The following is a 14,051-nucleotide window of genomic DNA, read 5'->3' as shown; positions in this document are numbered from 1 at the left end:
CCAAGTGTGTGGGTGCATGTGTGCATGTGCATATTCTGCATGTGTGTGTACATGTCTGCAAGTGCATGCCTATGTGTTTGAGTGTGGAGGCCAGAGGTCAACCTTGGGTCTTATTCTTCAGGAGTGATCTACCCTGTTTCTGAGACAGGGCCTCTCATGGGACCTGGGACTAGACTGGCTGGCCAGTGAGCTCCAAGGACCTGTCTGTCCCTAACTCCACAGGTCGGGGACTTAAGAAATGCACATATGTCCCGGTTACATCTCCACGTATGAAGGTCAGAAGACAACTTGCAGGAGTCAGTTCTCTCTTTCCACCCTGTGGGTTCTAGGGATTGAACTCAGGTCATCAGGCTTGGTAGCAAGCACCTTTATCCACTGATCATCAACCAGCCAAGTCTCCACTTTTTAGTACCTTCTTTGTTGGGTTCTTTTCCTGTTGTGTCAAAATAAATGGCTGACAGAAGTGATGGAAGGAAAGATGGGCTCATTCCAGCTCATGGTCTGAGGGACCATCTACCATGTGGGGAGACACAGTGGGAGAGCAGCTCTCGCTGAGGTGGCAGGAGTGAGAGGCAGCTGGTCACTCTGTGTTCACCGCAGGAAGCAGAGAGAGGGATGCTGGTACCCAGCTCACTTTGTGCTGCTGCTTTTTCTTTTCTGTTGTTCCCAGACCTCAGCCTCTGGGATGGCACCACCACATTCAGGATGGGTCTTTTGTGCATTTCATGTGTGCATGCGTGCATACGTGTGTGTATGTGTGTGTGTGTGTGGTGTGTGTGTATGTGTATAGTGTGTGTGTATGTCTGTGGTGTGTATGTGTGTGTATGTGTGTGTGTGGTGTGTGTATGTGTGTATGTGTGGTGTGTGATATGTGTGTATGTGTGTGTATATGTATGTGGTGTGTGTGTATGTATGTGTGGTGTGTGTGGTGTGTGTGTATATGTGTGTATTGTGGTGTGAGTGTGTGTGGTGTGTGTATGTGTGTGTGTGTGTATATGTGTGTATGTGTGGGGTATGTGTATGTGTGTATTTGTGGTGTGTGTGCGTGTGTGTGTGTGTGTGTGTGTGTGTGTGTGTGTGTGTGTGTGTGATACGTGCCATGGTGCAGGTATGGAGAGCAGAGGACAACTCATGGAGGCCGTTCTTTCCCCTCAGGTTAACGTCTCTGGAAATATCCTCACAGACATGCCCAGAGGTTCATTTTTCTCCAGGTGTTTCTCAGTCCACTCCAATTGGCGATTATAGCAGCACACTGGTCAATTCCAGCCGATGCATTGACAGGGATTTCTGCACTCAGCATGAGACAGGCAGGTTTGTACAAGTAAGGGAGCTCAACAGTTTATACATTACAACTGATGAGACCGCCAGGTGTCATGACAACAACCATCATCCTGGCACTCAGGAGGCAGAGGCGGGGGAGCACTGAGTTCCAGGCCAGCCTGGTCTACAGAGTGAGTTTCAGGACAGCCAGAGCTACATAGAGAAGCCCTGTCTCAAAACAACAACAACAAAAAACCCAAGATGAGACTATAGCCCAGATTTTCACTACATTTCTTTCCTTCTTGAACAGAGGTGAATTTTGTGATTTCCTAACTCATAACAACAATCTGAGGTATTTAATCAATTCTCTTTTAACATATTTACTCATTTATTTTATATCTTCCTTCTTTGAGATAATGGTTTATGTACCCCAAGCTGCACTGGACTTGCTATGTAACCAAGAATGACTCTGAACATCTGGTCCTCCTGGCCTCTATCTACTTCTGGAGTGCAGGCTTACAGATCTGGCCATCACATCCGGTTGACTCAGCACTAGGAATATATCTACCCTAGGGCTTTGAGTACGTGCTAGGTAAGCACTCCACCAACTGAGTTACATCACCAGCCTCCGATTAATGCTTTTCTTTACCTCAACTGATTTCCAACTGGATTTTCCTTCCTGCAGTGCCGGCCATCCACCCTAGAACCTCACACATGCTACGTGAGGAATCTACACCTGAGCTACCTTCCCGGCTCCGAAATTAATTTTAAAAGAAGCTTTATGTGCTTACTCTAAATACAGATCAAAATTATACATCAGAAACAAGAAGATAATCATAAACAAACACAATAATACAAAATGTTCACACTTGTGCAGTAAATGTGATCCAGATTTGGAAAGTCACACCTTCCCCCCCTGGAGGCTTCCTTCTTGACTCCCTCAGAAGTTCTCAATGTGTGCTAAAAGGCAATGGCTTAGCATGTGATCTCACGCCATAAAGGACATGACTGAGGGTCTGCAGAACATGGGGCCTGTCTGATGCAAGGTCAAGAGAAATACTCCAACCAAAGGAGGAACTGAAGAGCCAGCAGCAGGGAGGATAGAGCTTTGTAGGGGGGGACATAAAGCAAATGGCACTGAAAGGGGTCCCGAGGTGATGGGAGCGTTCTACTTTGAGAACAAGTGGTTGCTGTGGGAACAGCAGCAACTCAAATTCAAAACCAACAGCCACTTGTTAGAGACTAGCAACGTCTTTCTCAATGAGGTAGCAGTGCAGTGGGATAGACAGAACACCAGTGGACGGCCTGAGTAAACACAGATTCAGATCTGACTAGGTAATCAGTCCAGCTTGCTGTTCGCAGTCCCTACGTTTCTTCACACTCCAGTGTCCTCTCTAAACACCAGCAAGGGCGATGTACAGCTTCCTGGTATACAGTAGCTACTGGTTCATCTCAGGTTAAAGGATCATATTCCCCAAAACGTAAAATCATAGTTATCAGATGAACACCTGGAAACACGTCCTGTAACTCATCCTAGTGAGAGATTCCATTAGCTTTGCAGTTTACTCAAGGGGAAGGGCTGAGAGCTGGACGCTAGAATGTTGGAGAGGATTGTAGATGTAACCAACCTTCTTATAAGAAACACAGAACCAATGCAATGAAGAAAGCCAAGAGGTCAGAGCTAAGAGCTAAAACCTTACCCTTCCTCCTGCAGTGGTCCTACCTCTCCGAACTAGAACTACCCGTGTTAAAGTCTTTATATAGTGTTCCTGTTCTGCCTTCTCATTGGTTGTAAACCCAACCACATGATCGCCTCGTCACGGCCTGTCTGTATAGGCCTCCAGGTTTTCCATGCTTGGTATTGAGATTAAAGGCATGTGTATCCAATAATGGCTGTATCCCTGAACACAGAGAGTTACCCAGCTCTGCCTACCAAGTGCTGGGATTACAAGTGTATGCCACCACTGCCCTGCTTTCCTATGGCTTGCTAATAGCTCTGACCCCCGGGCAACTTTATTTATTAACATAAAAATAACATTTTAATACAAATAAAATATCACCATAGAGGATCACACAAAACCACCTTCTTCCACAATGTGAGAAGGACAGCCGTTGACTGCCCACAGGGCTGAGCTCTGTGCACAACTGAGAAAGAACTACTTGAATTTCTATCAGTTTTATTATAAATTTCCAAATTGTTCTTCTGGTCAACACAGACGTCTACGGTAAAACAGTTTTCAAATTTGTTCTCTTCAGAGTTAACAGACTGGGGATGTTGCTAAGTTGGTACAGGGATTACATAAAGTCCTGGATTTCATCCCTAGTGCTAAATCAGTTGGCCGTGGGGGTGCATGCCTATAATCTCAGCACTCTAGAGGTGGAGGGAGATAGAGGCAGGAGGATCAGAAGTTCAGGGCAACCCCCCTCCATCAAGGTATGTTTGGGCCAGCCTATACTACATGACAGTGTGGGGGATGGAACATCTGGCCTTGAACATGCTAGGCAAGTGTTGTACCCCTGTGTTAGAGTCTCTGCTTTTTTTCTAAAAGCAGATTTGTGATCCAAAATAGACTAGAAAACAACATCTCAAATTAACATGATTCACATTAAAATAATCACTGCTGTTAACAATTCTGTAGTAATTATCTTACAAGCAGGAATGCGAGAAATGATGATCTCTTTAAGGCCCTTCGAATTCCAACACTGTAGGAATCAATCACCTAGCACATTACGGGGTGAATTTATATTTTATTGAAGCTTAGTTTCCAAAAAGGTTAGGATCAATTTTTAAAATCAACCAGGAACAAAGATAAAAGCATATCTGAAATTAATATGTAAGTTAATTAAAAAGAGTAGTTAATCAAATAAAAATGAAATTAAATATAGGAGGGAGGGAGGGAAAGGTGGAGGAATGGAGACTATATCACAATACACCATACACGTCTGAAAATGCCTGTCAAAATCCATCACTATGCACAGTGGCTATATGCCAATACAAATTCTGTTCAAGACGTTTCAGTAAGGTTTGAATTATAAAAAGTCAGGCTTTTCCTTATATAAGAAATAATGACAAAGAGTGACCACTGTCCAAAATGAAAACTGACAAGTTCTCCACCCCAGTATCATGATCAACACAGAAATCTATAGAAAACAGGTCCCAAGGCTGTCTTCAAACTGATACCCACGATAATTCTGAATGATTTTTAACTCACTTAAGTCTTTCAATATGTACAGGTGACACTGGGTATCACTTTATATGACTAAAAATAGCAACTGAAGTAACTCTAAACAATCAAAGTACCTTGAGAGCACCTCTCCCACCAGAGAATCATGGCAGAATCATTAACACTGGTGATATTTTCATGATTATGACTACTAATTGTCAACAGTCAGTTTCGGTTTTATCTATTCTGTGTTTAACTTCTGGCTCTTAGGAGTCACTTCAAGATTTTCAGGAAAAGTCCTTTAACATTTTGCCACTGTCTGAAGATAGTCTGGGTCTTATCTTTGGTATGGGGGCCATTCTCTGTGACAAACCAACTGAACAATGATTTCTTAGTCATTTTATCCACCCCAGTTCCTTGAGCAATCTTAGCAAACACAGCAAAGGGATTCCATTCAGAGGACATTTCCTTCTATTCACGAAGAGTTCAACTTCCTTGTTCAGTAATTAATGGCACCCCATAACTAGGAGGAACCCAACAAAATAGGGACAGTTAGAGTGTCCCCTGGCTGTATAATAGAGTATCAGGGCTTATCTCAACAGGATGTGTGTTAAAAGGGCAAGAGATAAAGAGACAAGCCAGTCGCCCTGCTATGCCGTCTAACTGGAAGGAAGTCCACAGAGATGGACTTTCAAAGAGCAAAAGGTACATCTCAAAACAAATGGCAATTTGTGATGTTTGAGCTCTTCTTTCCTTCTAGTGGTGGGTGGCAAAAATTCCAGTGTCACAATACAAAGTTTCTAGCCATAGCCTCACGTTCATACTCTCAGTACTTGGGAATCTGAGGCAGAAGGATGGCAAGATTGAGACCATTCCAGACTATATAATGAGACCCTACCTTTAAAAACAAAAAGGCTCAGTGATTAAGACCACTGGCTGTTCTTCCGGAAGACCCGGGTTTATTTGCCACTGCCTACATGGTGGCGCACAATCCCTGTGTACCTCTAGTCTCAGGGGATCCAACACCCTCTTCTGGACCCCACAGGCGCTAGGTATACATATGGTACACAGGCATACATTCAGGCAAAATGCTCATACACATAAAATAAAGTAAATAAATCTGAAAAATTGAGAAAATAATAAAAATAAGCGGGGAAGGGGGATCCCAACACAATTCTATTTGAGTTCCTGTAGCATGTAGTATTTTCCATGGCTCCTCATCATCTGTACGTAGTATGTGCTTTGCATGTTCACCTTACAGAACAAAAGTAGCCAGGTTCTAAAAGCCCCCCATGTGGATGGCTGATGAGCACAACTCTACTTTAAGCATGTCTGTATACATTCATCTCATGACCTTGCTTCCTCCCTGTCTTTTGGTTTGTGGTACTGGAGGTGGAACCCAGGACCTCACAACTGCTGAGCCTCTGTTAGTTAGGCAAGTACTCATTGCTAAACTACAACCTCAGCCCTTTTCAAATTTTACTTTGAGACAAGATGCCTTCTTTAGGTCAGGGTAGCCTGGAGCAACTGGAAAGCCTCCTGCGTTTGCCTTCCGAATTCTGGGATTATAAGAATATGCTACCATGTCTGACTACCTAGCATTGTTTCATTGTGATCCTGACAGCCATTTCAACCCTTCATCTTCATATTTATTTTAAACAGCACAGTACTCATTATTAAAGTCCTCTAAATAAATAAATAAGTAGAAAAATGCAGAGCTTTTGAAGACCCATGCATCCCTCCTCCCAGACTTATATATGAAATTGCAGCAGCTCTGATTCTGTTTACAGGTATAGTGAATGGTCACTATGAAGACACTCTAAACTGATGGGTGATGGCACTCTGCATGCTGTGAATGTGTTGTTCCCATTGGTTGATAAATAAAGCCATTTGGCCTATGGCAAGGCAGCTTAGAGGCAGGCAGGAAATCCAAACAGATAGACAGGAAGAGAAAGGAAGGCAAGGCAGACGCTGTGAGGGGCCGCGAGGAGAAGCAGGATGTAAAGGTATTGGTAAGTCATGAGCCATGTGGCAAAGTATGGATTTATAGAAATGGGTTAATTAAAGATGTAAAATCTAGCTAGCAAGAAGCCTGAGCCAGTAGGCCATACAGTTCATAATTAATATAAGCTTGTGTGTGTGTGTGTGTGTTTACTTGGGTCTGAGTGGCTGTGGACTGGGTGGGACACAGAAAAACTTCAGCTACACTAAACTTTGTAGGAAAATATAAAATAAGAAAGTGAAAAATTACATCCTTACTTTTCAGTGCTTAATACTCAGATACAGTGTCTTCTAGGGGTGTTTGTTTAGTTTTGGTTTGGGAGTGTGCTGGGGACTGGGCCGGTGCTATACATGCTGGCCCAACACACTCCAACTAGGCCACACTCCAGCCTCACATTTCAGATTTCCTAACTCATTTAAAAAAACCAGACTCATCCAAAACTGCACGTTATTGCTTCCTTTTCACTCAGAATAATATCACTATCACTTCTTGTTGTTTTAAGAATTTGGGTATAAATCATTATAAATAATTCCTTCGTGTTAACATAGTAGAATATTTAAATCATTTGAGTAACATTTTAGAACAAATCTTGGTTCTCAAAATCTTTCAGTGTTTATGCTTATTCTATAGGTAGAATTAGGATGTTAGTGTAATAGAGTTCAGAAATCAAGAATACTGTTTTTGGTTTGCTTTGGTTTTTTAGCTGTGTGGAGTACACTCAGGAGACTAAGGTAGGCTGATGATGAGTTTGGGGCCAGCCTGGGGAAGACAGTGAGACTGTGTCACACACAAGAATATAGCTGGGGACGTGGTTCAGATGTAGAATACTTAGCTAGCATGTGCAAGGGCCTAAGCGTGATCCTGAGCAAGAAGAAAAATGAAGTGTAAAGCTTTATTAGTACATGAGATAAAATGGAGGGTTTCTCTACATAGAAAAAGTGGAAAGTTGGACGTCCTAAAGGTCATGCCCGAACTTTGGACAAGGAGTGTAGCCGTAGTGGCCGGGTGTTTGCCTAGCATGTGCCGGGCCTGAGTTTCACCACCAGCACCACAAAAAGTAAGATGGGAGGAAAAGGAAGATGGGAGAGGATGCAATTCTGTATCATGAGTTCAAGAGTGATGAAGGCTAGATAAAAGGGAAAATCCTCTCACTGTATGTAGTGGCTTTTAGAAGCACAGAGTCTTCTTAAGATCATGGTGACATCTGGGCTGAGAGAGCACTTAATGAACACAGGGTGACCCCACACCACCCTAAATATGAACTAAGATGGAAAGCATTTATTCTGTAAATAATGAATTTACAGAATTACTAGCCATGGAGACATGGGGCAGCATCACATCCATGCCACTCACTGACACTTTTATATCCTGCTCCACGTTGACTCTCTTGCAAGTGAACTTGAATGCACCTGCTGGTTTTCATCGAGCCAGGGTTTTGTTAGGGGACCACGTTCTCAATATGTGTAAAGGACACATACCCACAGCATAAAACATGGGTAGAACGTGACTGCCAGCAAAAAAAAAAAAAAAAAAAAAAAAAAAAAAAAAAATCACATCAGCTAAGGCTCAAGGAAATCCAGGTCCAACCACATTAGCATGCCCACTGTGGTCACACGTGAGACACACAAGGGCTATGAGTGGGGACAGCGGAGCTCAGTGCTAGAGTTCTTGCCTAGAGTGAGGCTTTGGGTTTAGGCTCTGGCTTCGCAGAACCAAACCAAATCCTGCCACATTCCTCCATCACAAGGACTTTTGAAATGAGAAGCAGCATGTGAAAGCATTTCTGAGACCATATATGAACAGGAACATAACACCTCGTGAGGCCTGCAGTGCCACGGATGGGCTCTGGAAGCCACGACACTAAGTTAACAGCTAGTATTTCCTCTTATAATCTCTCCAGTCACCAGGCTGGCCTACTCATTAACAGAATTTCCCGCAAACTGTTCTCTATTACAAATTGTCCACGTCCGGGTTGCCGAGACGGTTCAGTGGGTACAGAAGTTCTCTGCCAAACTTGGCACCTTGATTTGGACCAACATACTGGCAGCAGAGAACAAGATCCGGAAAGCTGTCCTCTGACCTCCCCGACCCACATAAATACATACATGAATAAATAAATGTAGTACAAAAAATTTAATGTCCATAGCTGCTTATTTCCCTGGGGGTGGAAAAGAACATTCTCACTCCGTCTCTCTCTCTCTCTCTCTCTCTCTCTCTCTCTCTCTCTCCCCCCCCCAAAGGAAAATAACTAACAAAAACTATTAGCATATTTATCTTCCATGTTCATTTCCCATCACTATGAAGGAACAACTTAAACTTCTTTGTGTGTGAGGGAGAGAGGAAAAAAGCACAGGGGGGCGGGGAGTCTCACAGAGCACACAGAGCGTGCTTGCTATCTTCTCTCTGACAGAACTAGGTGGGCATGGCTCCACTGCTTTCTTTTCCCAGATTAAATTATAACCAACAGTGGATCAGGAAAGGTGTGGCTGACCTTGGCAAGGCTGCCTCTCTCTCTAGTCACCAGAAGCCAGCTCCAAGGTTAACTCTTCCCTAACTCCAGGGAACCTGAGTTACCTTTCAACGCCTCCCCTCCCTGATCACTCTGCCCAGCACTCAGACTGTCGGGAGTAGCTGGCACGCAGAGGGCGTGCGGAAGGGACCTCCCTACCTTGCTTTCTGTTCTCCCACAGTGACAGCCAAGGTAGACCACGCTTCTCACTCCTTTCACAGTCAGTGTTGCTGGTCCCCAATCATGATGTGTTTAACTGTATCTTTTTCTCCAAATTTGTGTGTGCAAGCAAGGAGGCCATCAAACAAAACAAAACTAGAAAGTGGTAATGCCTTTCTTAGCTCCTGTGTTGACAGGAGAAGATACGAGGTAGATAAGAATTATTGGGTGTAGGTTTCCAAGAAAGCATGCAAGGTGGAGAGTTCTCTGGAACATAAATGTTCCCATTGCCACTTCTCTTTCCTGCCTGGAATACAGAAGCTGCTGGTGTTAGAGCAACCAACTTGGGACTAGCTAGGAGAAGGAGGAGGAGGAGGAGGAGGAGGAGGAGGAGGAGGAGGAGGAGGAGGAGGAGGAGGAGAAGAAGAAGAAGAAGAAGAAGAAGAAGAAGAAGAAGAAGAAGAAGAAGAAGAAGAAGAAGGTACGGTCCCTGATGGCCCCTCAGAACCATGATAAGAGCAGGAGACTGCTTGTGTCTAGACTTCTAATTACATGAGAAAAATAAAACTCCCACTTGGGGAAGGCCATTGCCTTTGGTGTTTCTGTTGCTTCCTGCCAAAGTCATTCCCTGTTGACATATCACAGTGTTCCTGGCCCTTCAAACAGAGCCTGGCACACAGTAAGATACTAGTATTGGGCTGCAGAAACCAACCTCTCAGTAAAGTCCTTACTGCAAGAGCATGAGGTCTTGAGTTCAAGCCCCAAGACTCATGTGGAGGGAAAGGCAAGTGTGGTAGCACACACTTATAACCCCAGCAGAGAGACACAGAGTCCTAGAGCTCACTGGCCAGCCAGGCTAGCCTACTTGTGAATTCTAGGCAAATGAAAGACCTATTTCAAAAAAAAAAAAAAAAAAAAAAAAAGGATAATGGCATGTGAAGAACAATCAAGATTTTCCTTGAAGCTCTATGCACATGTGCCCATAAGTACATGTGTACAAACCTATATGTATACCTGCACATACACACATGAATATGTACACAACAAAGATATTCCACATGTTTTTATTGGGGGTGTATGGTTGATATATTGTACACCCCAATAAACTTATCTAGGGGTCAGAACAGCCACTGAATTAAACATAGAGTTTAGGCAGTGGTAGCATTAATCCTAGCATTCCAGAGGCACAGATCCATCCGGATCTCTGTGAGTTCAAGTCTACTCTGGAAACAGAGCCAGGCATGGTGACACACACCTTTAATCCCAGCACTTGAGATCTCACGTCTTGCTTGGGAAAGACACACACCTTTAATCTCAGGAAGTGCTGGCAGGAAGTAGAAAGGTATATAAGGCATGAGGACCAGGAACTAGAGGCTTTTTAAGCTTTTAGGCTTTTTGAGCAGCAGTTCAGCTGAGATACATTCAGGTGAGGACTCAGAGGCTTTCAGTCTGAGGAAACAAGATTAGCTGAGGAATTGACAAGGTGAGGTTGGATGTGGCTTATTCTATTTCTCTGATCTTTCAGCATTTTAAGATTCATGCTACAGGAGGGTACATTCAAAGCCACTCACAATCAAGACCTAATATAAAACAACAGGAATATCAAACTTGAAGATGCCTTTAAGTTATATTCTTCATCTCTAAGGATTACAACTCAAATGGCAAATATAGGTACAACAGAGATATTTTAAAAGATCATCTTCCATTTATTGACTCATGCATTCAATACTTAGTGCACTCTTGCAATCTACCAGACTCTATAGTAAGTCCCAGGAATAGGGCAGCAAGTCTAAGAGGCCAAAGTACACCCGCTTTGTGGAACCTCTAATGGAGGAAGAAAGACAACACACAGGAGATAAGTGCCTATGTCAGGAGCTACAGAGAATTATTATGAGAAGGCACAGCAAGTGATTATCTAAGCCAGTTCATGGCTTGTGGCGGACATTTCCCAGGTCCCATTCACATCTATGCATTAAGCTTTATTATTTTTATCTCAACCCAATATGAAAGTCCCAGCATTGGTATCCTTCTTTCCTTAGGGCTCTTTCTGGGCACTGGAGCCTTCTCTGTCCCCATATATAGCCACTAACAGGAATGGGAACAGACACAGGCCAGGAACAGGCAATAGTTGGCATAGAAGTTCCCCCAGACCCCTGCCATTTGGGCGAGATAACACCATTATCCCATGATTTACATGGTTAGTGCTGGAGCTGATTTTGCCAGAGAAATTAGATCAGTTGCCTGTGGTGGTGGTGGCTGGCTGGATCACACATCCTTTACAGGAGTTCTTCCCTCTTTCCCAGCTCCCTTTTTGATTTCCTAAGGGCACTTTCCAAACAAGTGATTTATACTCTAATCCTGGTCTCCAAGTTTGTAGGCAGGGGACATAAACTAAGACAGAGCCAAGTTGGCCAAATAAGAAAGAGATGTTGTTGTGCCTGCGGGAGAGAGGGGTTAACAAGAATGGGAGCCAGACAGTGGCCTAAGGTCATGGGATCTATAGATTTCTAGATTCTGGATTTCTGTCCAAGTGAAACAGGAAGCCTTGGAGGGTTTGGGGCAGAGCTGGAACGTGTCCCGACTTCTGCTTTGAACCTTGCTCTAACTGTGTTGATAACAGATCATAGGGATAATGGCAGAAGCAGGGATACTCACAAGGAAACTATCCATAATTACAACAGACGCTGGCAACAGATGACCAGAATGCAGGCCGGGAGACAGCTTTTATAACTAGAACAGCTTGAGTAGGGCAAAATGCTTGCTGTACAAGCATGGATATCTGCGGTCAGAGTCCCAGAATCCACATGAAAGCTGGGCACAACACCACACATCTCTAACTCCAGTGATGGAGGGCAGGGGACACAAGTGACTCTGGGGACTGCTGGCCAGCCAGTTTAGCCAAAACAGTGAACTCCAGGTTCAGTGGGAGACCCTGTCTCAAAAAGTAAGGTGGAGACTGATAGAGGAAGACACCAGACATCAATCTCTGGCCTCCACACATATATGCACAGGTAAGCCCACCACACTCACGCCAACATACGTGCATACCCCTCTCCTCTGACAGACACACACTGGAGTGAGGAACATCGCTGTCGAAGAACAATGCCAGAACCATCTTCTTGCCCATTCTTCATCTCAGTTGAATTCCTCATCCAACAGAGCAGCCTGGAACCACTGGATCTCTTTGTCCTGGGAAGTCAGTATTCAGTAAGTGACAAATACTTGAGTTTGAATCTTGGCTTCATCACTTACTTCTGATCTGCCTTGTTTAAAGTGTCTGGCTCTCCATGGCCCAAAATATCATACCCACCATCTGAGGCTGCCGTGAAAACTAAACTAAATGAGACGATGTTTGCAAATTGCTGAGCTCAATGGTTATGCTTAGAAACTACATTAATATAACTTTAAATGTCATTTTTCATCAGCTTTAAGCCAATATTGCTTTTAAATGCATTATTGTTTATCTGCTTCCACAGAAGAATAAAAATACTGCCAATTAAACCATGACACAAGGCCTTCATGACAGTTCTGCAGAGTACATAAGAGATATATCACCTTCTTACTGCTCTGAAATGTCTTTTATCTAGTCCAAAGAAATGGGTCATTTCTCAACTGCATGCATGATGTGTGATGGGAAATGTTTTTGCCTGTATCCAAGAAACAGCATGAAAGAAAGTATAACTGGAAGCTTCATTGGTCTTCTGACGTCTTTCTGTAAAACATTTAGAGGAATCAATGGCATTCCTCCTTTCACAAATACCTGTTTCAGTAACCACTTCTATACCCTACGGCTTTGCTTCTATCACCACACTGGGGGTATAATGGCTTCCTATTTCTGCTGCTGAATCATTGTGTCCTTTCTTGAGAAAATGTACTAATTGCTACACTTGACACAATCAGCTCCAACAGGGGTAAGATATTGTTGAGGCAAAAATTTTAAACAGATAGGACCGAATGAACAGATCCCCAGGTAAGGAAAAAAAGAAAATACTACTCTGTGACCCAACTGGAATGCATATGACCAAAACTCATACATTAACACAAGCCCTGGCTGGGGTCTTCACGAGAGACAGAGGAACAAGAGAAAAGCACCCCAATTACATAGGTTTTGCATGATGTGGGATCTTTTAGAAATGGAGACTCAGAAAGCAAACTTGTTTATGGGGGTATGCAGAAGTATGATGGATGGACAAAGGGGTGTGGCCTGATGGTAATGAGCTAGAAGCGAGGGCTTGACAGTATCTTCACTCAGGTTCTTGGCATCTCAGGGTCTTCATCTCTGTCCCTTCTTCCAGGCTTGGGGGGCAGGGAGTTCACTAGAATGAGAGTCATATAACCTGCTCCAGGGGAAGCTCATCTGGGTCTTATGGACCGCTTCAGAGGAGATGAGAAAAGGAAGGCCAGAGAGATTTCTTGCTTCTGTGCCTTTCTCAAGTGTCATGGTAGTAACTCTGGGAACAGCACGTGATAAACACTGTCATAGTCTGTTCCCAATAGCCTCAGACTAGGAATTTCCCAAATATCAACCAATGGAGAACAAAGTTTGGTGTGCATGGTATAGAAAACATAGCAAGAAGAATGAATTTGTAAAGCTGCCAGCCACAATACCTGTAAGGCTCACAGATGTGATATGGAGGAAAAGGAGTGATCCCATCAAGTGTAATTAAAGAAAGATTAAAACTCATGCAAGCTTTAAAAATCAAGAAAACGGTTATTTGTAGCAGAGAGTTGGATGGAGACCAAATGTGAACAAGAAAGGGACAACTAGGATGCTGTCATGGTCTGTCCTGGAGGTAGGTGCCAACTTCATGAATGTGGACAATTACTAAACATGAACACTCAGCATACCTACACTGTTTCTGTAAGCCTATTTCAATTTAAAAAAGTTTTAAAGACTGTATGTCTGTATATATCTGTGTATAAACAGAAATCAATTTTCCATTATCAGGGTAAAAAA

The sequence above is a fragment of the Peromyscus eremicus genome, chromosome 3 (genome assembly GCF_949786415.1).
Source record: "Peromyscus eremicus chromosome 3, PerEre_H2_v1, whole genome shotgun sequence".
In the NCBI taxonomy this organism is placed as follows: domain Eukaryota; kingdom Metazoa; phylum Chordata; class Mammalia; order Rodentia; family Cricetidae; genus Peromyscus; species Peromyscus eremicus.
This window is presented reverse-complemented; position numbering follows the sequence as displayed.